At 42.8% G+C, this 25251-nt stretch overlaps 1 protein-coding gene across 1 annotated transcript in view; it reads left to right on the forward strand.

Moving 5' to 3' along the window:
- Nucleotides 1-25251, forward strand: part of KIF26B (kinesin family member 26B) — a 518582-nt gene that overhangs the window by 444987 nt on the left and 48344 nt on the right. The gene's annotated exons all lie outside the window — the stretch shown is intronic.

Raw genomic sequence — 25251 nt, forward strand, 5'->3', positions numbered from 1 at the left:
CACTAGTGACTGAGACTAGACATTTCAGTCTAGTGACATCTGGGGAGAGTCGTACTGCAGAGGTATGGACCACACTGTCCGTTCAGTGCCGGAAACTGGCCTTCGCTGGCAATTATGTAATGCATGATCTGCCAAATTCAAAAGCTGTGGAAATACATAAATTGGCCTCAATCCTAACATTAGGCTGCTCAAGTCAGAAATAATAGGAAGCTACTTCAGTTGAGGGCTTTAATAACAATTGCCATTGGTAGATTATAGCTGAGGCCTCCCTAGTGGCACTAGTGATAAAGAATTTGCCCGCCACGCAGGGGCTGCAGGAGATGTGGGTTCGATCCCTGGGTCAGGAAGATCCACTGGAGGAGGGCATGGCAACCCACTCCAGTATTCTTGCCTGGAGAATCCCATAGACAGAGGAGCCTGGGGCTAAGGTCCATAGGATCACAGAGTTGGACACAACTTAAATGACTTAGCGTGCATGTACTCACATTTTTACCACCACTGTATGAATGCTTTACAGAGATAAGAGCAAGGGTCCTAAGATTGAATTACCATTCCCTTAGGAGTAGAGCTGCCATATCTAACCAATAAAAATATGGGATGCCCAGTTAAATTTTAATTTCAGATAAAAACCAAATATTTTCAGTGTAAGTATATCCCCAGTATTGCATAAGCTATAGGGGCACCCTGTATTTTATCTGGCAATCCTATTTAGGAGAACTGAAAAGCTTGGGGAATTACCACCCACTATCCCATGCAAATGTTTGTTTCACTTCCAAGATCCTTTTCCTCTTTTCAGTTATGCTCCAGAAAGATGAAATTAGAACTGCTCCTATGTCTGGAATAGCCAAAAACTTGCCATATCATCTGGCCATGAATGACCCAGCCCTGGAGCCACCCCTCACCACCATCGCTCCAGTTCAGCTTTTCCAATGGACAATGTGGTGATGGGATGAGGGGAACTCTCTCATTTTTCAGGCTCTGCCAAGGTCCAGCTGTACTTTTCACTAGCTATCTGAACATTCACATCTCATGAACTGAGGGCTATAGCTATATATCTTATTTACACAACCAGGATAAAAGGCTCAAAATGATATGTGTGTGACAGTTTTTTGTAAAGTGTGTAACACTGTATTCAATAACCAATAATGATAATGTGGTTGAGCCTATACCCACCTATTGAAATGGAAATAACACATACCTTTCAGAGTTGCCATGAGGATTAAGCAAATATATGGTATATGGAATCATTTTTTAATCTGTAGGACTTGACAAAATAAAAGTTTCTGTTGTGTAGGTAAGTCAGGCAGTTTTTTCTACAATAACTGAGATTCAGTACGAGATCTGGAGTTGTGCTTTGCCTATACCGTAAGTTGATGCCAACACTGTGATTTTGTTCTCCGCCAGGAAGCCCGTTACTAGCCTACTTTGGAGTTTAAATAGAGATTATAAGCCGGTCTGTCTCAGTTCTTGAAATCTGGAATTCTAGGGTACACCCAGAAGTGGCTTTTCCAGCCCTTGTGTGATTCTTTTCTATGAGGAAGAAAAAGTTCAATTTGAAGGTTTATGAAGTTTCATTCAGTATCATTTCTGCAGCTGAATAAAGTCAACTTGTGAATACAAGAAAGAGAGGAAGGAAGGGAGGGAGGGAGGAAGGAAAGAGAGAAGAAGAGGGACAAAAAGGTCTGGAGAGGTACTGTCAAGGTTGAAGATCTCAGAAAGAAAAGAGTTATCAGCCCTTGTTGGCTTCCCTGTCCATAAAAAGGGAAACATGTATTAGTATGATAACTTGACAGATCATGATGTAGACGAAATTCAAAATACCACCTTATGAGGTCACTGATTATGTATTTTGCTTGTATATTTACATCTCATATATATATATATATATCTCACATTGTTTCTGTGGGGCAACATGCTTTTATGGATTTCAATAAATATTTGTTGAATTGATGGTGGGGGGATGGATAAAAGTAAGCATATGAAATTACTTTTACTTTAGATAAAGTAACTTCCTTTTGGTTCAAGTTGGGTTTTACTATCAACATTAAAAATTGTTTTTGTTCATAGTTCAAGGTCTCTTGTTAAATTAAACCTACCATACACCAGTTAGCCACAACGACCAGCCACCTGCTCGCTTGCGAGGGCTGACAAAATGTGGAAACTCCACTCACCGTTCTCTTCAGACATCTGTCCGCTTCAGCTCCCTTCTTTCCCTTCTGGCTCTGAGGGAGTGATGATTAAAGACACTCCATGTCTGAAGTAGACTGCTGTTCAGTCGCTAAGTTGTGTCCGACTCTTTGCGACACCGTGGACTGCAGCACGCCAGTCTTCCCTGTGCTTCACCGTCGCCTGTAGTTTGCTCAAACTCATATCCACTGAGTCAGTGATGCCATCCAACCGTCTCACTCTCTGTTGAAGTAGGCTTATGCTGCTGCTGCTGCTGCTAAGTCGCTTCAGTCATGTCCGACTCTGTGCGACCCCATAGACGTCAGCCCACCAGGTTCCCACATCCCTGGGATTCTCCAGGCAAGAACACTGGAGTGGAATTTCCTTCTCCAATGCGTGAAAGTGAAAAGTGAAAGTGAAGCCGCTCAGTCGTGTCCGGCTCTTAGCAACCCCATGGACTGCAGCCCACCAGGCTCCTCCGCCCATGGGACCCTCCAGGCAAGAGTACTGGAGTGGATTGCCATATAACTACAGTGTCGACATAAGACACAGGCATAGTGTTGTCCCCCACCATTAGGATCCTCCTGATGGGGATTTTGCAGAGCTGCCCACTGCTTGGTGTCAGAAAACATGGTGGCCTGACCACCCAGCCAGCTCTGTCCTCCCCAAACCTTCACTGGCAGTGCACTTGTATAGCCAGTTGTATCATCCCTCAGTCCTTAATGCCCATCGTAATGTGTAAGCTTTTGAAGATCGTTGCTATAATATTGTTTCAGATTCTCAGCCACAGCAGATAGTCAATATTTGGTTCTGAGAATGCATTTGCAAAGTGATTAATCAATGACAAACTACCCTCTTTCAAGGTGCAGGAAGATAAGGCCAAGATTTACTCAAATCACCCAGCCAGTTGGTGGCAGGATCAAACCGCATCACGTTTTACAGCCTCAGAGACCTTGGCAGTTCCTTACCGATCCACTCGCCCAGCCTCATCAAGCTCTGTAATATATTAGCTGCCTTTGCTCTGCACAGCGTGAGGTCTTCAGCACAGCAGGGTGGCCCAGATTTCTTTTATCAATTCAGCACGTGCTCCAAACCCCCATCACACGGCATTTTGTTAGCATACTAAACACCTTTCCCATGTCAAACCCTGTCTCTGCAGTAAGTTCCTGAGATAGGTTTTGTACCCTTGCAGTTTTCCTCTTATTCTTGTTCACTTAAAGGAAAAAAAAAAAAAGGAAAACCAGACTCCACTCTCATGACCCTCCCCCTACTCCCTCCAAAACACACAAAAAAACGCACTTCATTTGTCACCCTGGACACTTCTGTGCTTGGAACTCACATCACTTGTGTTTGCTTCTGGGAAATTAACTGGAATGTGCACAGAAGGGATAAAGCCTGTCCTCGTTTCTCTTCATCATCGTGCCAGACAGACTCTCTGTCATGTGAGCAAGCCCGAAAGCAAGTTTGGATTCATTACCCATCCCAGGCGCTCCCATGGGCACCCTAGGTGTGCCCTGAATGGTTTTTGACTTTGCAAATGATATTGCCTTTATAAGTGATAAATGCAAGCGCAGAATAGTTTCTCAGCCACAGCCGTGACATAGCTCAGGCTCGCTGGGCAATCCAAGTTCCATCAATCAATCCCAAGTGGTGACACCATTCAGAAAAGCACCTGGGGACAGGAAGGAGACCGCCAAAGGCTCCAGCCCCCTTGTCAGACAGGCTACACAGAACTCCCTAAGTGTGGGGAACCTCTTGTCTCGGGGAAGCTGTCATAGTCCTAAGCTTTTTGACAGTGCATTTTGCCTGTTTCCTTCCATTGCTCAGCCATTTGCTGTTCCTCATCATAGCCTTCCCCTTGGATAGATGAGAAAAAATGTATAGTGGCATCAAAATGAATTCCCATGCCAGGAACCAGCATGGCAGGCACACATCACTAAACTGGTACCCAGAAGGGCCACCACAAGGATCTGTCAGTGTGTACTTGGCTTTGGCTAAAGTCCTGTTATGTCCCAGCTGATCTGCAGGACTAGTCTCTCCAAAGACTTGGAAATTCTAACCACCACCCAGTTCTCTCAAAATAGAATTTTTGGTACCTTCTAGATGAAGGGGAAGCATACCCTTCACACAGTGATACTTAAAGCCTGAAACATTTTTCCTTCATTTATAACTGTGACTCCATTTGGAGAAATAATGACTTCAATAGGTCAAACAGTCTATTTGATTATTTGCCAACAATATGCTGTCCTCTATTTCTAAACAACAGAGATGTTATAATGTCCCGGCTTCCACAGAATAAGAGGTCATGGAAAGTCATTCTGTGACCCTCTAGTGCTGTGTCTGTCTGAGAGCCTCTTCCCAAGTCAACATGAAGCCTGGTTCTGCATGAACAGCCCCATGATGGAACTGGTGCTTTGTGCTCTTCTTTTATGGGTTTGGTCTGTGATTCAGACCAAGACCTAATCCTTGTGTGTGAGAATCCATCACAGACACTCTCTGGGGCTCAGGCATCTGACTCTCTGGTGCCCTTCTTCTCTCTGGGGACGAAAGGTGGAGCCCAAGGCCGTCTGCTGTCATGAGCTTCAGTGGCAAGCAAATACCGCCTCGGGCCACTTTGTGCGCATGCGTGCTGAGTCGCTTCAGGCACGTCCGACTCTGTGACTCCATGGATTGTAGCCCATCAGGCTACTCTGTCCACGGAGATTCTCCAGGCAAGAATACTGGAGTGTGTTGTCAGGCCCTCCTCCAGGGGATCTTCCCGACCCAGGGACTGAACCTGCATCTCTTATGTCTCCTCATTGGCAGGCAGGTTCTTTACCACTAGCTCCATCTGGGAAGCCCCAGGGGCCACTTCAGACGAGATTATCCTACAGAAGTTAGGGATGCTCATCATCAGGGTCTGGATGATGTGAAAGAAAGGGAGTCTTTCTCCTCCTAAAGCCCTACAGAGGAGTCAGGAACCAAGGTCACATTCAAGAGAATGTGGAGAGATTGTGGAGAAATGACATTTTATAAATAAAGCCAACTTTTTTAAAATGTGAATACCTCATCCATGCTGGAACCCATAGGCAGGATCTCTGGGAGTACCCCAAGATTTCATCAGGCCTTCATAAGAGTCACATCTCTGAAGAAGGTGGACATTCCTTTGCCTTGTCTTGAGAAATAATTTTCTCCCAGTAGCCAGATAGATGTTGGATTTGTCTTTGCTTTCTCAGAACTGGAAATCCACACAGTGTCTGGGAAGCTAGAGAAAGGAGCTCATGACTGATATGAGCCACAATACTCAATTTCCCTGATTCACACAGGAGGTAAAAGATTTGTTCCTTGGGACCCAAATGCATATTATTGACAAAGGGAAATTAAATAGATATTTTCCAGGAAAAATGCAAAGGGATATTAATTCTCCAGATTTAGTTAAGATAGCATATAATGGAGAGAAACTCTGAGGAAGAATCTTTGTGTGCGTGTGGTATGAGACACACACATATGCAAATTTAGCAACCTTTAAATGTACGTTAATGCTGTATTATCTCTTCCTGATTTACAGAGAGAACATCAATTTAAAACTATATTCACAAACGCCAGATACCAGTTTATAGCATTCCCTGTTTAGAAATAAAATAACCAAAGTCTCAGGTTGCCAAGCAACTGCAGCAATGATAATTCTTAGTGTTGCTGCTTCAGAATATCCAGTTTTATACATTTTAATGACTGTTAGGATGCAGAGAAAGTGAGTTCAGAAAATCAGTGGTACATGGATATTTAGTATGAAATTCTAGCATCTTACTTCCTTTCATTCTTCCTGCCTACCTCCGTTTGCTTCCCTGGCCAGTAGTATCTTCACATTTAATTTTGAAAATTCTCAGAGATCGGTATTATTTTCTTAAGAGTTGGGGCATCACCTACCAGTAAATGAATTCTACCAGGATTATCACAGAACCATACAGGTCACTCAGGAAGAAATGAGGCTGCCTGGGGCTCAGTTGGGATCATAAGCCATGGGTTCAAACAGTGGTCTTTCTGTCACTGTCTAACACATAAACTATAAACACATAAAGCTATAGGGACTTCCCTATAGCTCAAATGGTAAAGAATCTGCCTGCGATGCAGGAGACCCGGGTTTGATCCCTGGGTCAGGAAGATCCCCTGGAGAAGGAAGTGACAACCACTCCAGTATTCTTGCCTGGAGAATCCCCATGGACAGAGGAGCCTGGTGGGCTACATGGGGTCACAAAGCGTCAGACGCGACTGAGTGACTAACACACACACAGCACACAAACTCTGTGTCATCCTTTCTGTCCCAGGAGAACTGCTTTCTGTCCCCTCACAGAACCTCACTGAACTGGGAGCAGACTGTTAGGCCCCCAACTCAATCCTGATCCTTGGCAGCAAAGCCATAGTATATAGTTTTCTTGGTCCCTCTCAGATAATGAGCCTACGGTTTGAGGACTGAGCAGAAATCAGGAGGCTTCTTCATTTCTCTTTTGGTTTTTCAAGAGGTTCTCTTTGATGTTCAATTTCTGAGACTACTAATCAGACCCTTTTCTCTCTGTATTCCAAACCAGTTGGCAAATAGATGCAAGAGTATGATTAGGGGCTTCCCTGGTGGCTCAGTGGTAAAGAACTGACCTGCCAATGCAGGAGGCACGGGCTCGATCCCTAGTCCGGGAAGATCCCATATGCCTCAGGGGAGCTAAGCCCACACACCACAACTATTGAGCCTGTGCTGTAGAGCCCGGAAGACACAAGTACTGAGCCCACACTCCCTAGAGCCTGTGCTTCAGAACAAGAGAAGCCACCACAGTGAGAAGCCTGCACGCTACAGCTAGAGAGTAGCTCCCGCTAACCGAAACCAGAGAAAAGTCTACACAGCAGCGGAGACCCAATGCAGTCAAAGATAAATAAATAAATAAATAAAATTACGTAAAAAATCGTATGATTGGGAATTGAATTCTCCATCTGCTGAATCCTAGCAGAGTGGAAGGAGATCTCCTGTCGCTCCACAGACTTAGACCCCAGGACTCAGGAAGGGGCAGAAACGGGGTCAGCAGAGCAATCCCTTTCCCAGACAACCACATGGCTCAAGTGGAGGGATGTGTGACCTGCAGAGGAGCAGACAGACAGACAGCATTGGGCTGCACGTGCCCATGGCCATATTTAACAGCCTCACCAGTCAGGCCTTTTTCCTCCTGTTGTTCATTCGTGTAGTCATGTCCCACTCTTTGCAACCCCATGAATGGCAGCACACCGGGCTTCCCTATCCTTCACTATCTCCTGGAGTTCGCTCAAACTCATGCTCTTTGATTCAGTGATGCCATCCAACCATCTCATCCTCTGTTGCCCCCTTCTCCTCCTGCCTTCAATCTTTCCCAGCAAGACAGTCTTTTCCAATGAGTCGGCTCTTCCTACCAGGTGGCCATTGATGCTGAAGCTGATGCTTTGACTATATGGACCTTTGTCAGCAAAGTGATGTCTCTGCTTCTTAATACACTGTCTAGATTTGTCACAGCTTTTATTCCAAGGAGCAGGTATCTTTTAATTTCGGAGCTGCAGTCACCATCCACAGTGATTTTGAAGCCCAAGAAAAGAAAGTCTGTCACTGTTTCCATTGTTTCCCCATCTATTTGCCATGAAATGATGGGACCAGATGCCATGATCTTAGTTTTTGAATGTTGAGTTTTAAGCCAGCTTTCTCACGCTTCTCTTTCACCTTTATCAAGAGGCTTTTAGTTTCTCTTCAATTTTTGCCATTAGGGTGGTGTACTCTACATATCTGAAATTATTGATATTTCTCCCAACAATCTTGATTCCAGCTCAGCATTTCACATGAAATAGAAGTTAAATAAGCAGAGTGACAATATACAGCCTTGACATACTCCTTTCTCAATTTTGAATCAGTCCATTGTTCCATATCCATTTCTAACTGTTGCTTCTTGGCCTGCATACAGGTTTCTCAGGAGGCACGTATGGTGGTCTGGTATTCCCATCTCTTCCAGAATTTTCCATTTTGTTGTGATCCACACAGTAAAAGGCTTTAGTGTAGTTGATGAAGCAGAGTAGATGTTTTTCTGGAGTTCTCTTGCTTTTTCTATGATCCAGTGGATGTTGGCAATTTGATTTCTGATTCCTCTGCCTTTTCTAAATGTAGCTTGTATATCTGGAAGTTCTCAGTTCATGTACTGTTGAAGCCTAGCTTGAAGGATTTTGAGCATTACCTTGCTAGCATTTGAAATGAGTGCAATTTTATGGTACTTTGAACATTCTTTAGCATTGCCCTTTTTGTATTGGAATGAAAACTGATCTTTTCCTCCTGTGGCAATTTCTGAGTTTTCCAAATTTGCTGGCATATTGAGTGTAGCACTTTAACAGCACCATCTTTTAGGATTTGAAATAGCTCAGCTGAAATCACTAGCTTTGTTTTTAGTAATGCTTCCTAAGGCCCACTTGACTTACCACTCTAGTATGTATGGCTCTAGAAGAGAGGCCATACCATCGTGGTTATCCAGGTCATTAGGACCTTTTTTGTACAGTTCTTCTCTGTATTCTTGCAATCTCTTCTTAATCTCTTCTGCTTCTGTTAGGTCCTTGCTGTTTCTGTACTTTATCATGCCCATCTTTGCATGACAAAGTAAATAAAAGGACAAAAAGTAGAGTGGGAACTTTGTTTTCATTTTTTCCAAGGGCTTACAGATTCCTAGGGGCTTCCCTGGTACATCAGCTGGTAAAGAACCCGCCTGGAATGCAGGAGACTCCTGTTGGATTCCTGGGTCAGGAAGATCTCCTGTTGAAGGTATAGGCTACCCACTCCAGTATTCTTGGGCTTCCCTGGTGGCTCAGATAGTAAAAAATCCACCTGCAATGTGGGAGACCTGGGTTCGATCCCTGAGTTGAGAGGATCCCCTCGAGGAGGGCATGCTTGGGGTATTCTTGCTTGGAGAATCCCATGGACAGAGCAGCCTGGTGGGCTGTAGACCATGGGGTCCCAAAGAGTCATACACAACTGAGCGACTAAGCACAGCACAGCACAGCTGTGAGATTCCTAATTTATGGACTTGCTGAGTCCTAGGAAGAAGGAGGAAATTGCTTCCAGTACTTGTCTCCTGGATTTCCACTCCAATCCAGGTGGTTGGCGTGTGCAAGCGTGAGCCGTGGCTGAGGGGCGTTCCATGGTGTGGGTGTGATGACAACAGCTCATAGTCACCCTTCCTTTGCTGTGCATCAAGAACTGCGCTAAAGGCTTGCTGAGGATTTAATTCTCCCAACAGCCTCCTAGCATAGGTACTGCTGTGGTCATACTGGTATTACAGATGGGGAAACTGTGACCAGAGGAGTAAGTGGCTTGTTCTTATCTATAGGACTGGTAGGTGACAGAACTACTCCACTGCCTCTGGTATATCACCTCTTCCTGACACAGTGTCCAGAATGGCATGGTGCTCAATCAGTACTTGTTGAAATAAGGCCAGACAATGGATCAAATGTATCTACAAAGCTTGAATACGTGCAGCTGGTTGTAAGTGAAAATGTGAGTCCCAGGCAGGGGACCAGCTGTGGTTAACTGTCCATTCAGGGTCATCTCCTGGCCTCACCTTTTCCACGATGTGGCAGTGAGGAAAGTAGAATAAGAAAGATGAGGCTGGGAAACAATTCCCCCTCCCCAAATCTCAATCCAGTGGCCGGGCTGAATAAGAAATACCACGTGAGATTGTTCGAGTTAGCAAGTGAAAGAACCTTGTTCAGGGTTGGCGAGAACTCGGGCTGACCTTGTTAAATGGCTCTTGAGGAAACTCAACCATCCTGATGGTTCTGGGCACCACCAGCAGATGAACTCAGCAAATCTCAGCTATTTCACAGTCTTCTACTGTTTCTTAATTTCTGTAATCTTTCTTGTGTAAGAGCCTGGAAGTTCCTATAGCCATTTCTTGTACCCTGAAGAGCTTCAGGATGCTCTAATGCTCTCTAAGGACTCAGGACTCCCAGACAGCCCTCCTGCCTGGCTGGGTGGCCCCCTGCATGAGAAGTGTCACCCTCTCCCATTCTGGAGACTGCAGAGGGGCACAGCCTCCCGATAAGACAGTTTCCAGCCCTCTTCCCCCTTAGCAGCAGCTTCTGTAGGTGCATTAAGACACTCCTGAGTGAATAGATTCCTGTCAGAAGAGAGAGGTCATCACCCAGTCTGGGTCTGGAAGTTGTGCTGAGCACAAGAAAGGTAAGGTGGGGAGAGGCAAGAGGTGAGAACGATGGCAGGACTGAGGATAACGGGGCGTGCGGTGATGAGCTTCCTCCAACACCTGGCTAATAATCGCAGTTCGGGGCATTTCCACAGTTGGTAGATGAGACTGTCATCTATCAATGGGAATTTGTGAAGTTTCTTCAGGTTCTACTCCCAGAGAAGTATGTGAAACCAAATACCTGTGGTTTCCAAAAGAGAAAGATTGTGTGACATGGGCTTAGGAGGTGATGCTGAGCTGAGACCAGGGAGATGTGGGTCCTCATGCCAGGCCCAGTGCCCACCTCCAGACACTCAGGCTCTCTTCCTGCAGTTTCTTTTTTTCTTTTAATGTTATTTATTTTGAGGGGGTGCACCCCATAGCATGCAGGATCTTAGTTCCCTGACCAGAGATTAAATCCTTGCCCCCTGCTTTGGAAACGTAAAGTCTTAACCACTGGACTGCCTGGGAAGTCCCGTTTCCTGTGCTTTTCTTCTCCACCAGCTAACTCAGAATGACCATTCGCCTCTATCTCAGAAGTGTGATACAGTCCTTTGAGACAATGTTCCTGATGGCCCTTTAAAGAAACACGTTTCGAAGGTAAAAATGGGCGTTTGCATATATTTCAGAACGTTGTAACCCAGACTGATCTGGCAGCATTGTATCTTTGTATCTGTTTCTTGATTTTAAAAGTATGCATCCCTTTTGGCCAAGTGGATTATAATTACCTTTTGTTAAAATGGAAGCTTCATGCATTTTTCAGCAGGAGTTTGTGTGCCTGATGTATCGGGTTGCTGCCAGATACAGACATTTAATTTAAGAGACTCCAACCTGGAGTACTCTGCACAAAGGGAGAAATAACAGATTCTCTAAGGAGTGAATGACTCCACCTGCCGCCTGCCTCAGAGGGACCACTGCAGAGAGGGGGCAGTAGGTGAGCAGAGGGTGCTGCACCCGCACTGTGTCTGTCTGGCCATCCAAATCGTTAAAGACAAATTTTCCCCATAATATGGCCTTTGAATACAAGCCATAGCCTTCTGGGGCTCAGCCAGAGACATGTTCCAACCCTGAAGCAAAATCTGAATGTGTTAGATTTCACGAGACAAGGATTTTTCTTTCAAAGAGATTTTTAAGGCTGACCTTGATGATACAAATTTCACCTTACACTTTATATCCCAAGTGATACACCAAGTTTAACTCCATTATTCATGGAGCATGGTGCTATTCTGATAAGCAAGGTGAACTCTGGCCCAAAGCCCCCTACTGAGGGAGGAGTTTAAGTGCCTGATTTTGTTACAAGTCTGATGGAGGCTACCAAACACGTTGTCACTGTCCTTTAGTAACTAAGACGTGTCTGACTGTTTTGCTACCCCCAGACAAAGCCTGCCAGGCTCCTCCTTCTAGGATTTTTCCAGACAAGAATACTAGAGTGGGTAGGTAGCCATTTCCTCTTCCAGGAGGTCTCCCCAAGCCACGGATCACACCCAAGTCTCCTGCATTGGCAGGCAGGTTCTTTATCACTGAGCCAACAAGGGAAGCCCATAACAAACATACACAAGAAATAATTTGAGCAATATGTAGCAGAATATCTGTAAGTTCTTTTTTGCATCGAGTCATTATCTTTTAGTCAGCCATTCACTATTAAAAAATACTTACTGGACCCCTACAATACTCAAGACACTGGAAATATGATAGAGAAACATAGACGATTTCCACTCCTTGGACAATTTACAGTATAGGGGAGATAGAGACATAAACGGCAAGTCTCACACTTGGTAATGTGTGAACACCAGTGCTTAACCGCCAGTGAGGAAAGTTACTCAAGTAAGGCCGAGGGAATCAGAAAATCTGCAGTAAAGGCTGTCTGGGCAGATCTTTCCTCATGTGCTCCCACTCGTTCTCCATTCTCACTCATCTGTTTTGCAAAGTTTCCCACTGTCCATCCATAAATGCCTGAGCCGAAGATTCACAGCTGTTCTGTCTTTTTGCTAGAATGATGCTGACATAGCCTGACACAAATCATGATAAACTAGTGGGCCAAAGGCAAGACTCCGAGTCCACAGCTAATTGTTATCTTTAATGATAACTAATCATCATATCACAAGTTATGTTGCTGTTAGAAGAAAACAGCCCAAGGGGGAGGGCTTTAGGTTAGTTTGGGGCCAATACACAGAGAGCCCAAGGTGCCCTCAGGTACGCGCAGGGCTCTGTGACTATTCAAGGATGGCTTGATTTAGGCACCATTAGACGTGAGGAGGGATGGAGCATACAAATGAGTTGGGGCTTAATTCATTTAAAAACTGTCTTGAACATTAATAGAGCTTCAATCAGAGTATCCAACCATAAATTCTCACCTGTTTCACAACTGGTTCAGGCTCAATTGAGCATTAATAGATTTTTTTTGTCCATGCAAATGAGGTGATAATTCATTTCATGTATAATTGAACAAATTTCAGTTATATTCATGGAGCAGTTAAGTTGTACCAAATTGTCTAATGTGTCTAGTTTTTTTTAAATAAAAATATAGCTGAAGTTTTATTTTGATATAATAAAGAAAGAACTCAAGAAACAGAGGTTATGGTACATTTGTTACTGCTTTGAAGAATAGTAGACTTGAAGAGACTTTACGATATTCCTTTGGGGCAGCAACCACAATTGCTATTTATTTCTGTTTTTCCTTACCGTTCTGTAGATACTGTAAGGAGTACCTTAGCAGTGAAATCAGTAAAAATTTTGGGAGTTTCTAGGTTTGGCTAACGGAGAAGGCAATGGCACCCCACTCCAGTACTCTTGCCTGGAAAATCCCATGGACCGAGAAGCCTGGAAGGCTGCAGTCCATGGGGTCGCTGGGAGTCGGACACGACTGAGCGACTTGACTTTCACTTTTCACTCTCTTGCATTGGAGAAGGAAATGGCAACCCACTCCAGTGTTCTTGCCTGGAGAATCCCAGGGACGGGGGAGCCTGGTGGGCTGCCGTCTATGGGGTCGCACAGAGTCGGACACGACTGAAGCGACTTAGCAGCAGCAGCAGCAGCAGGTTTGGCTAAAAGGAAGTATTATCAGGGCCCAGTTTATAAGCATGCATTTCCCAATTCCATGTCCCAATGTGCCAATAGAGAGTATTAAACATGTCTGTCCTAAAAGTTCTGTGTGAGCTCTTTCCTTCAAACCATTTATCTCATGTCTCCCATGAACCTTGCCTTCCGTAAGCATAAAATCCTACACTGAGGACTAACTGTAATTGTTTGTATTGAGAAGATGTTTATGTATGTAGTTTCTCGAACAGAGTCCAGAGGAGGCCCTAAGGGCATGTGATATATCCACTGTTTTCTTCTGAGAATTCTTTTTGGTGAAGGGAGAAAAGGTTTTAGTTTCATCTACGTCCACACAGGGCTTCTCAGGTGATTCATTGGTAAAGAATCCACCTGCCAATGGAGGAGATGCAAGTTTAATCCCTGTGTCGGGAAAGATCGGCTGGAGTAGGAAATGGTAACCCAGTCCAGTATTCTTGCCTGGGAAGCCCCATGGACAGAGGAGCCTAGTGGGCTACAGTCTGTGGGGTCACAGAAGAGTCGGACATGACTTAACGACGAAACAACAACAACCCTCCACACAGCTGCCAGAATGTGCTTTTAAAATGTAATCCTGATGTTACCCACCTCTTTAAATCCTTCAATGGCTTCTTGTTGGCTACAGGTTCAAACCCTTTTATGGCCTATGAAGCTCTTTATAATTTGGGCCAGGCTCACCTTTCTGATCATAGAAACTGTGCACAATCTCTTGAAGCCCCCATGCCCTCTCACACCCACATGCTTTGTAGATGCTGTTTCTTCTGCTTACAATAACCTGTCTATTCATTCATTCAGTGAATAGTTCCCAGGAACACTCTATATTCCAGGATTGAGCTGGATCCCCTTCTTCTGCCTATTTCTTGTACGGTTTAATTGTGAACTGTGTCATATATACAGATGGAGAGACACATCTGCTCAGTCTATAAAATAACAAGTCAAATACCTGTGTGCCCACTGGCCCGATGAGGAAACAGATTTCAATGCCTTGAGAGGCCCCCATGTGCTCTTCTCTGATTGCACTGACCTCCCACCTTTTCCAGAGGGGGCCACTGTGCTGAAAAAAGTCTTATATCTAAAATCCCCTTGCTTGCTTTACAATGTTACCGCCTAAATTGTGTCCCTAAAAACTACATTGTTTAGTTTCCTCTGTTTTTCAACTTTACATAACATAGAATCATGCTCTCCCTGGTCCTTCTGTAACTTACTTATTTCAATCAGTATTTCGTTTTTGATACCCATATTGATGTGTGTAGCTATAGTCTATTCATTTTCATTAATGTATGATTTTTCATTGTGAGAGGATATCAAGAGTTTTTGATCTCCTGTTGATGGATTTCTAAGCAGTTTAACAAAATAGCCAAATTTTGTCTAATTCATTTCTGCCTCTGAAGAGATCTTCTCCTCCTTTAATTCTTTAATGTGGTAAATTACATAAATCAACCTCCTAATATTAAAAAATGTTGCATTCTTTCCTGTGTACCCTTCAAGGCTTATCTCAAATACTATATTGTCTTTGAATCCTTCTCTGATCTTCTTTCCTCCCTCCCAATTCTTTGGTCCAGAAAAGTGCTTTCTCTCCCCTAACCCCCTGTGGCATTCTGTAGGTATTTCATTGTGGGCACTGATATTACATTTTAATTATTTCTTTATAAACATATCTCTCCTATCACATGAGCTCATCAAGATGACAAACTTTTTCTCCAGATTCCTTATTATTTTTGCACTAATTTAAATTAAACCAACCTGCTCTAAACCCTACCTCTTGGTTACAGATATGAATCAGACATCTGCCTTCAACTTTGGACAGCCTGTCTCATTACCTGGAGGATCCTTTGGGCCCCCAGACTTGCACTGTGGCCATCAGAGCCCCATTCTCAGCTAGGACAAAGTAGTGATGCCAGCCATTTAGAAGGTGGAGAAGGAATGAAGCTATGGCCCTAGTTTCTGAATCAGATATATGGCAAAAATATATTCATTTTGTGATTAGTCAGTCATGTTTGACTCTTTGTGACCCCATGGACTGTAGCCCTCCAGGCTCCTCTGTCCATGGGGATTCTCCAGGCAAGGATACTGAAGTGGGTTGCCATGCCCTCCTCCAGGGGATCTTCCCAACCCAGGGATTGAACCCAGGTCTGCATTGCAGGCGGATTCTTTACCAGCTGAGCTACCAGGGAAGCCAGTATTCATTCTACTAGGTTATTTTGACAATTCATCAAGCACCTAAAGTGTACTAAGTGATATTCTATGCATTGAGGCTGTACACTATTTATGATAGTATATCAGTTAAAGTGTGCACGCTAAGTCCCTTCAGTCATGCCTGACTCTGCAATTCTATGGACTGTAGCCTGCCAGGCTGCTCTGTCCATGGGATTCTCCAGGTAAGAATGCTGGAGTGGGTTGCCATGCCCTCCTCCAGGGGGTCTGCTTGACCCAGGGATTGAACCCATGTCTCTTGCATCTTCTGCGTTGGCATGTGGGTTCTTTACCACTAGTGCCACTAAAAGCCATATTATAAAATACATTTAAGAAAGAGCTAAGAAGTTCCAGTCAGTTGTCTGAATATGCCTTCTCTGTCATAGATTCTTATTTACTGCCAAAACTCTCCAAATGTCTAGAATTTGGCAGAAACAAATATATCATATAATTCATCTAAGAGGTTTAGTTACCCAAACTACATCTTTATAATAGTCATTTATTGCATGGCTTTGAAGTTGGTGCCCTAAGGATTTAGTATAGAGAAGTTCCAGGAATGCGTTAGAAACCTAAGGAAGAACTCCCATTTCGACTTGTTAATGTCCTCAGTTTGGGCAATAGCAGCCCATCTTTCGGAGAAGGCAATGGCAACCCACTCCAGTACTCTTGCCTGGAAAATCCCATGGATGGAGGAGCCTGGTAGGCTGCAGTCCATGGGGTCGTGAAGAGTCGGGCACGGCTGAGCAACTTCACTTTCACTTTTCACTTTCATGCATTGGAGAAGGAAATGGCAACCCACTCCAGTGTTCTTGCCTGGAGAATCCCAGGGACAGAGGAGCCTGGTAGGAGGCCGTCTATGGGGTCACGCAGAGTCGGACATGACTGAAGCGACTTAGCAGCAGCAGCCCATCTTTTGACCATAATATAAAATTTGAGCTGCATGTTGAAAACCATGTGCCAAGAAGTACCATTAGGCTCCGTGTGGATGAGGCTTCGTCAGCTCTCGTGATTAACTTTTTGCAGTCAAGGAGATGGTAGTGTCTCCTTTGTATAGCCCGGGAAATGCCTGCAAGCCTTCCAACTTCTGGCTAATTCAACCTCTACCTACTCTGGGAAAATGGACAAATCCACAGCCTACATCTCTTCCCACTGTGGTCTCCTTGACAATCAAATTCTGAAAAAGCAAACCTCCCTGCATGATTTCTTGCTGGAATAATGAAACCCATCTCAGCCCCTGCTTGACAGTTTTCTTCAGAAAAGGAGAATAGCCACATTCAAAAACCTGTACAATTTGACCTTTCCAAAAGCGAGAGCTTTTTCCTCACCAAAATGATTCATTTGAGCCTATAATTTGTAAATGAAAAGCCCCAGTGAAAAGAACCAAGTGACTATTCCTCTGAAAGCTTTTTGGATGAGCTGGAATTGCCCTTTGGCATTAAATCCCCTCTTCCAGACCCATTTAAAGACCCATTTCACATGGTCTTGGAACCATGGGTAGTGTGCAAAAGCAATAAACTTAGCAAAGCTACCAATTTTGGAGTATTTGCTAGGTATAAGCCTAGTCTGTACAAGTATTCGTTTTTCATCTTCACACCAGCCCTAGAAGTAGATGCTATTATTTTTACCATTTTATAGATGAAGACCCTGAGAACACAGAAAAATGAAGCGAATTGGCCCCTACCCCTCCACATCCTTTTCCATTACCACCACCACCATCATTATTATCACCACCAACATCATCTAGTGCCAACTCTGTGCCTATATTCAGTTCTTTATTTTTTTGAAGCTCATTTCATCTTCACGACAGTTCCATGGAGCCAGCACTACTAATTGACCAAAGGAGGTTTACTCCAGATTTCCTTTGTCATGGCAGCCAGGAACATGCAGAAGCAGATAACAGAAATCTCTGCAGCCACATTTGACTCAGCACTGCTAGTGGAGCTGCTAAAGGACAAAATTATAAAGAGGCAAAGTTTCTGAGTGCCTCACTACCACTTCACTCAGTGTTGGTGCCTCTTCCTCCCAGTGAATGCCTTCCTCACCCCCTCCACAGGTACCCAGGGCCTTTGTGATATCCGAGAATGCCCAGTGTCTGCCACCCCACCCCCATCCTCGTGACTGTACCAGTGTTAAAAGTCCCCAGTACCTTGGGCCTCGTTCAACTCTATACCTACATCAAAACCAACCTACATCAAAACCAATCATCAGAACTCTATACCTACATCAAAACTGTGGGTTCTCCCTTCACACTTGCTCTGTGGTAAGGTAATGTGCTCTCTTAGGTCAAATTTGTTGTGGGTGTGTGTTTAGTCACTAAGTCGTGTTCGACTCTCTGCGACCCTGTGGACAGTAGCCCACCAGGCTCCTCTGTCCATAAGATTTCCCAGGCAAGAATACTGGAGTGGGTTGCCATTTCCTTCTCCATTAGGTCAAATTAGAATAGTAGTATCTAGTAATGGTTTAACAATAGACCAGAGTTCTCTCTCCATCCAACATTTCCAATAGTTGAATTGTCTGGTTTAAAAACTTTGGCCATCTGCTGGGTACTTAATGGCATATTAGTACAATTTTAATTTGCATCTTCCTGATTACTAATAAGGTTGAATATCTTCTCATGTTTGTTAGTTATTTCTTCCTTTTTGTATAAGTCATTCATATTCTTTGCTTATTTTTCTATAGAGTTGTTGAGCTTTTGCTTATCAATTCCTATGGATACTTTGTGAACTCTGGGTTCTTCTATTTTGCAAATAATTTCTCCTTGGATCATTTATTGAATCCCCACCCATCTGCAGTGCTCCTTTGGTCATACAACACGTGTCAAATATGTAGGCGTCTATCTCTGGGCTCTCTATCCTCTGCCAAGACCAGACTGTCTTAATTATTTGGACTTTTGAAATTTTTTTATAGTGTGTTCTTCATTGTATGGATTTCTACTCTTTATTATTTCTTTCCTTCTACTTTATTTTTTAATTATTTTTCTATTCTTCATCTTCCATCTTAAGATGGCTACTTAGCTTAACAATTTTCACTCTTATTTTATGATATAAGCATTTAATTCTTTACATCATCCACTCAGTACTGCTTTGTCTTTTTCCTCAAGTTTTGATAGTGATGATTATTTTCACTGTTATTAGTTCAACATGTTTTCTGTTTTTTATTATCATTACTTTTTTGACCTGTGAGTTATTTAAAATTATTTACTAATTTACACAGTTATTTGGAATTAGTTTGTTCCTTTTGAGGCTTGCTTTTAATCATCTCTAGGGCAGGTGCAGAGCATTTGGGCTCATTTGACCATTAGTCGAGGACCCTAGGGCTTACTGGGGGGCGTTATTGGTAAAGAACACTCCTGCCAATGCAGGGGATGTAAGAGATGCAAGTTCAATGCCTGGGTTGGGAAGATCCCCTGGAGGAGGGCACAGCAACCCACTCCAGTATTCTTGCTTGCAGAATCCCATGGACAGAGGAGCCTGGTCAGGGTGGGGGCGCTACAGTCCGTAGCATCACACAGAGTCGGCCACAAGTGAAGCAACGCAGCAGCGCAGAGGACCCTAACGTTCTTCTCGTTGGCCCTTTCTGAGCAGTCTGTCCAGTGCTCCATGCATTAGTAGATCCTCCCACTCTGCTTAAACACAAATTATTCCCAACGTCATATGAGAAACTCTTCTCTCTTTCCAGCACTCCTCTTTCTTTCTTTCTTTCTTTCTGTATTTTGCCCTGAAAATTTTAGCTGCCTTGTCCTCCCCAAATTCCAAATTTTGTCTCCTCAGTTCAGCAAGGTCACTGCCTGGTTCTGTCTGAGCCCCTCTGTTCTGCGGCCTGAAAGTTCTCTGGACAATGAACTGGGCAAGTTCAGGTCCTACCTTGTTTGTTTCCCTTCTCTCAAAACTCCCTTTCTGCTGTTGCCCGTTGCCTGGTATCCAAAATAAATTTTTTCCTAATATTCTGTTTGATTTTCTCATTGTTAAGAGTAGAGGATAAATCCAGGTCATATTTTTCCAACATGGCCAGAAGTGGAAATTGGTCATTCCTCATCTTTCTTTTTTTTTGCTTTATTTATTTTATTTCATTAAACATCTTAATCCATCTTTTGTTGTTTGTTTGTAACCTACGTTTGAATATCTCCTTCTGCCATATGTTGTTTCTGCTGCATCTTTCTCAAGATGCCTTGTTTCTTTGTATGTTTATTTTTGCCCAGGGGCAACTCATTTTCTTTGGCATTTTATTTGTGAGAACTCTTTGAGACCTGGGATAAAGATGGTTTACTTTAGCATTTGTATTTATTTCTACTCAATGCCTGGGATTACTACCAGTTGAGGATACTCTAAATAATATTCTCAGCTTGAAACATTTTGGGCCACCCAGGTACTGAGAATTAAGACTGCAAACCTACGTTAATTCTGCCTTTGGTTCCAAATTCTGGGGATAATTTCTTTCTTCTTTTCTCAGTGTCGTATTTCAAGAATTATTTCTTATGTATGTAATGGGGCAGTTGTTGTGGATGGAGATAAAATCTTCAAGTTGGGCAGACATTGGGCTTTATATTGTTATCCATGCCCTTTGAGGCCATATAAAGCTAAGCTTGAATGTCACTTAGTTTGGTAGATATCTTCAGGGTAAAAGCAAACTCCAGTTCTGCCTATTTCTCTTGAGTCCGCAAATTTGTATATACTTTTTTGCCTAAAAATTTTTTACTCTTTTACAAGCTCACCAATGCATTTAGTAAGATTTGTGAAAATATCTTATCCATAATGTTTAATTATACTTGATAGGAAGGTCTTTTCAGATTACCATATTGCTTTTGGGGGGCTACTTTTCTATGTTTTTCTGTTACACATCTCTTACTGTTCTAAATTATAAATAATAGAACCACAAAATTTACTATCCAAACTGAGACACTTCTGAGAGTGAAAAATGGGTACTCAGTGCTATTAACTATCTGAAGTTATATTAGTGAACCCATAAAATATTTCTATTGAAAAATCACCCTCAAAAATAAAATATTTTCTGATAAAAAATTTAATGTGCACCAAAGTAAAAAAAAAATCTTTCTGTTGTTTGCCAAGACATTAAAATAAGCAGAATAACTGTTCTTGATACAGCTTTTTGTGTTTAGGTCACCTTCACCAAGTCTATGCCTAATATTATGTCAATGGTATTTTTCTTAAGATTCTTTCTTTTTTTTCCTAGCATTATCTTAGAGCCTCAGCATTTTGCTTCTTCAGTTATCTAACTGCATACCTATATATTTATGTATGTATATTTCTTAACATAAAACTATCTATACATCACAGATTCTATTTCTCTTGATAGAATATCATAGTCAAGTGCAAAATTATTACATAACAACCAACTATAAGTTCATTTCAGTAGAATGAGTTTCTCAGTTCAGTAAGAATTTTGGTGTTAAAGTTTCAGAAGATCTGTCTCAAAATCGATTTTGGAGCACAATTATAGAATTTTAAAGGTATATCTTTTTTTTTTCCCCATCCATATCCAACCAGAATTTTTATTTCAAGAGAAAAGGTGTAAATATTGCTTGTTTCTTGCTGTCAGATATTCATTTAGTTCCTTCCTTGCTTTGGCAGGGATGTATTTCATGTCCTCCCTGTTTGCGAGTGTTGTCTTATTTAGTAATTGCAGCTCTCTACAAATTTCAGAGGCTGAGATTTCTGTATTCGTTTGTTGAACACTTGATTATGGATTTATGACTTTATTTTGAACAAAGTATAATCAGAATTTAGAAGACCTGTTTCTAAAACTCCTACGCTTTTTTGTAGGACACTTAGGTAGATTTATAAAGCATGAAAAATCTGCCTGATGTCAGCAATTTCATATCGTTTAAGCCAGTTCTTTAAAGTCACAAACATTTCTCAAATCCAGTCGGTCACAGGCAGCAAAAGACAAAACTACTTACTTCCCTGATGTAATCATTGTTTTTTTTTTTTCCATATAAGCTTTTCTTGTTGTTATTGTTTAGCCACTAAATTGTGTTGACCTCTTTGAGACCCCATGAATTGTGGCCCGCCAGGAGACCTGGTGTGCTGCAATTCATGGGGTCGCAAAGAGTCAGACACGACTGAGCGACTGAACTGAACTGAGGCTTCTCTGTCCATGGGATTTCCCAAGCAAGAATCCTGGAGTGGGTTGCCATTTCCTTCTCCAGGGGATCTTCCTGACCGAGGGACTGAACCCTGGACGTCTGCATTGCAAGCAGATTCTTTACCACTGAGCCACCAGGGAAACCCCATGTAAGATTTATCACAACATTTTTGTAGCTCAGTTACTCTAACTCTTCATATGTAAATTTTGCTAATTTTGACATCTACAGCTTATATTTCTCTGGGTATAAATAGAAGTCTGTTTGAGCACAGTCACAAATTATGTGTGTGCAATAACCAATCACAGTTGCCTTTCAGCCTAGTCTCTCCATTTGCTAGGCACATTATGTCTTAAAGTGTAAAAACTCTGTTCACTGCATGTATCAAACACGTTGCAAGATGGAACCAAGGGAGTAGAGAGGGAAGGTCTGCCCAACTCTTCCTATCTCCTTTTTTTACAGTCTTTATAATATTGCTATGTTTTTTTTAACATGAAAAATTGAGGACAAAATAAACCAGACACATGCAGGATAATAGAGATAACCTGAGACATTCTGGGTAAACCAGAACCTATGTTCAGCCTAGGGCTTCCCTGGTGGCTCAGGGGTAAAAAATCTGCCTGCCAATCCAGGAGGTAGTGGTTGGATCCCAGGGTCAGGAAGATCCCTTGAAATAGAAAGAAGTAACCAATTCCAGTATTCTGGGAAATCCAATGGACAGAGGAGCCTGGCAGGCTGCAGTCCATGGGTTCCCAAGAGGGGGACACAACTTAGCAACTAAACAACAAAAATGTTCAGCCTAATTACAGCCCTACAGATATGTCTCATCTATGTTTGCAATTCCAGGGCTAGCTGAAGGCCTCCTTGTATCCTAGGTTCTTTTTTAAAAAAAATTTTTTTTTGGTTGTGCTGAGCAGCATGTAGAATCTTAATCCCCTGACCAGGGATCAAACCTGTACCTCCTGCAGTGGAAGCACAAAGTCTTAACCACTAGACCACCAAGGAAGTCCCTATCCTCGGTTCTTAATACATGCTTGTTGGGTAAACTACCCCAAAATAGCCTGTTTGCTTGGCGAGGACTTTCTTTGTATTAGTGCAGAGGAATGAGGATGGGCAGGTTCTTTGTAACAAGACCCTCTGACCTCCTACCACACAGGACGCTGCTTCCTCTGCTAAGACTTAACTGCAAGCAGATGACCCCTTGCTGCTATTTTGGAGCATTTTGTTCTACAGACCACATGTATTGAACTCTACAAGCTGGCTCTATCAGTTCTTTTAACCCATACACACTACTGAGACCAAACTTTTTTTTTTTCTGAGACCTTCAAACTATGTGGACTCAGTCTAAGAAGAACCCTGAGGTGGTAACACAGACATAGTTTGCAGACTGACCTGGCTTGACTTGGCCACAGTCTTGACTGAAATCGAAGGCATATTGGTGGTCCCAACTGTTCCTCTCTGGGGACTATTGTTGTCCATATTTCTCAAGATGGGCCTGACAGCGACTTTGGTATAAATGTCTTTCCTGTGATCTATCCTTGAAGACTGTGAGCTGTGCACACCCATGTAGGCCATGGCTTGTGCTCTAGAACACTTGGAGGGGCTGGAGGAGTCTCTCTGCTGTTATGCAAGTGAGAGTGTGAGCCTCATACTCAGCATTTGGCACCTGTTCTAGGTCAAGGCAGTGTCTACCTTGGTTTTATTCTGACTGTGGCTCCTATGAGTTGTTTGTTGTTTTTTTTTTTCTTAAATGTAATGCTTTGGAAGTTAGGAAGTTAAGGAGGTAGGAAGCTGGGGGAGATTTCTTTTGATGGAGAAGTACCCGTTATATAGTTATTTAAATATTCATAGAAAGGCAGATCTCTGCTGGGCACTGATTTAGAAATGATTTCTGCCCATCTTAGGCAGTTCTCCAGGAAACAGGAATCATTAATGTCATTTGGACCATCCATCTAGCCCACCAGGAGTGTTTCCTAGCACTTTGGAAAAACTCTGAGATGTTTTCAAAATAAAAAAAGTGGAGATAGGGGGGCCGACAAAGAAGTGTCATAGGACATTGTGATTGATTCCTCATTTACAAGCCTCTTGTCACTGGCAGGACTTTGAGAAACTGCCCACTCAGAGATCTTACAGGAATGACAGTGACTAGACAGTGACTGAACTCAGACCACATTTGTGCCATTAAAAAATGAACATCTATTTGAGATTGAACTTACCAACTTAAACGGTGCAGAATTTGTGCTGCAATAGCCTTTTATAAACAAAATGTCACTAGAAAACTCAAATGTTTCTTAATTCTTTTTCAAGAAATGCATAATTCTTTCATGGCTTTCGTGTTGTTCCCCAATAAGATTTCATGTATGAATTGTGACCTTGTGTAACATTTTTTCTCAGACTTGGACCAGTAATAGAAACCATTTTTAAACTTAATTTCCTTTTAATTCCTTCCAATTACTAGGCACTGGTCTTTGTGCCAAAAGCCAATCCAATTGGTACATTTTGTGAAGACTGTGGAATCATATTTCTTTAAACCACACATGATACCCAGAAGGCATTCTAACAGAGCTGCCCTCATCACTGTCCTTAAAATTAGTTATTCTTGATTTCAAAAGAAGTTTATCCCAGGGCAGTCCATGGCACATGTACATAACAATAGTCTTTCAAGTTTTCCCCATCTGCTGGCTGGTTAGTGGTCTCCAAGTAACAAGGACCATATTGGATTAAGTATTTTAAGCACAAAATAGCATAAGAAATCATTGGTAAATCTTATTGGCAGGCTTATCACAGGAATACCAAATATGGGAAGGCTTTTGAATCACAGATGCCAAAAGAATGTTAAGTTAAAATCTAAGACTTATAAAGGGTTAGCAACTTTTGTACATCAAAGGATACTCTCAAAAGATTGAAAAACATCCTGGAAGATGGGAGAAACTATTTGCAAATCATATATCTAATAAAGGCTTAATTTCCAAAATATATAAAGAATTCCTAGAGTTTCCTGGTAGCTTCCCTGGTAGCTCAGTCGGTAAAGAATCTGCCTGCAATGCAGGAGACCAGGGTTTGATCCCTGGGTTGGGAAGATCCCCTCGAGAAGGAAAATATTCCAATACTCCAATATTCTTGCCTAGAGAATCCCGTGGACAGAGGAGCCTGGTGGGCTACTGTCCACGGGGTCACACAGAGTTGGACACGACTGAAGCGACTTAGCATGCGTGCATGCATTGGAGAAGGAAATGGCAACCCACTCCAGTATTTTTGCCTGGAGAATCCCAGGGACAGAGGAGCCTGGTGGGCTGCCATCTATGGGGTCACACAGAGTCGGACATGACTGAAGCGACTTAGCAGCAGCAGCAGCCAGTATTCTTCTTGGAAAATCCAATGGCCAGAGGAGCCTGGCAGGCTACAGTCCATGGGGTCGCGAGAGTCGGACACAACTAAGCAACTAAACCACCAGAGTTCAACAACAAAAATCCAATTCAATTCAAAAATGGACAAGAGGCTTGAATAGATATT

Source organism: Bos grunniens, chromosome 16 (genome assembly GCF_055505025.1).
Source record: "Bos grunniens cultivar Pamir isolate PY7600 chromosome 16, Bosgru_T2T1.0, whole genome shotgun sequence".
NCBI lineage: Eukaryota > Metazoa > Chordata > Mammalia > Artiodactyla > Bovidae > Bos > Bos grunniens.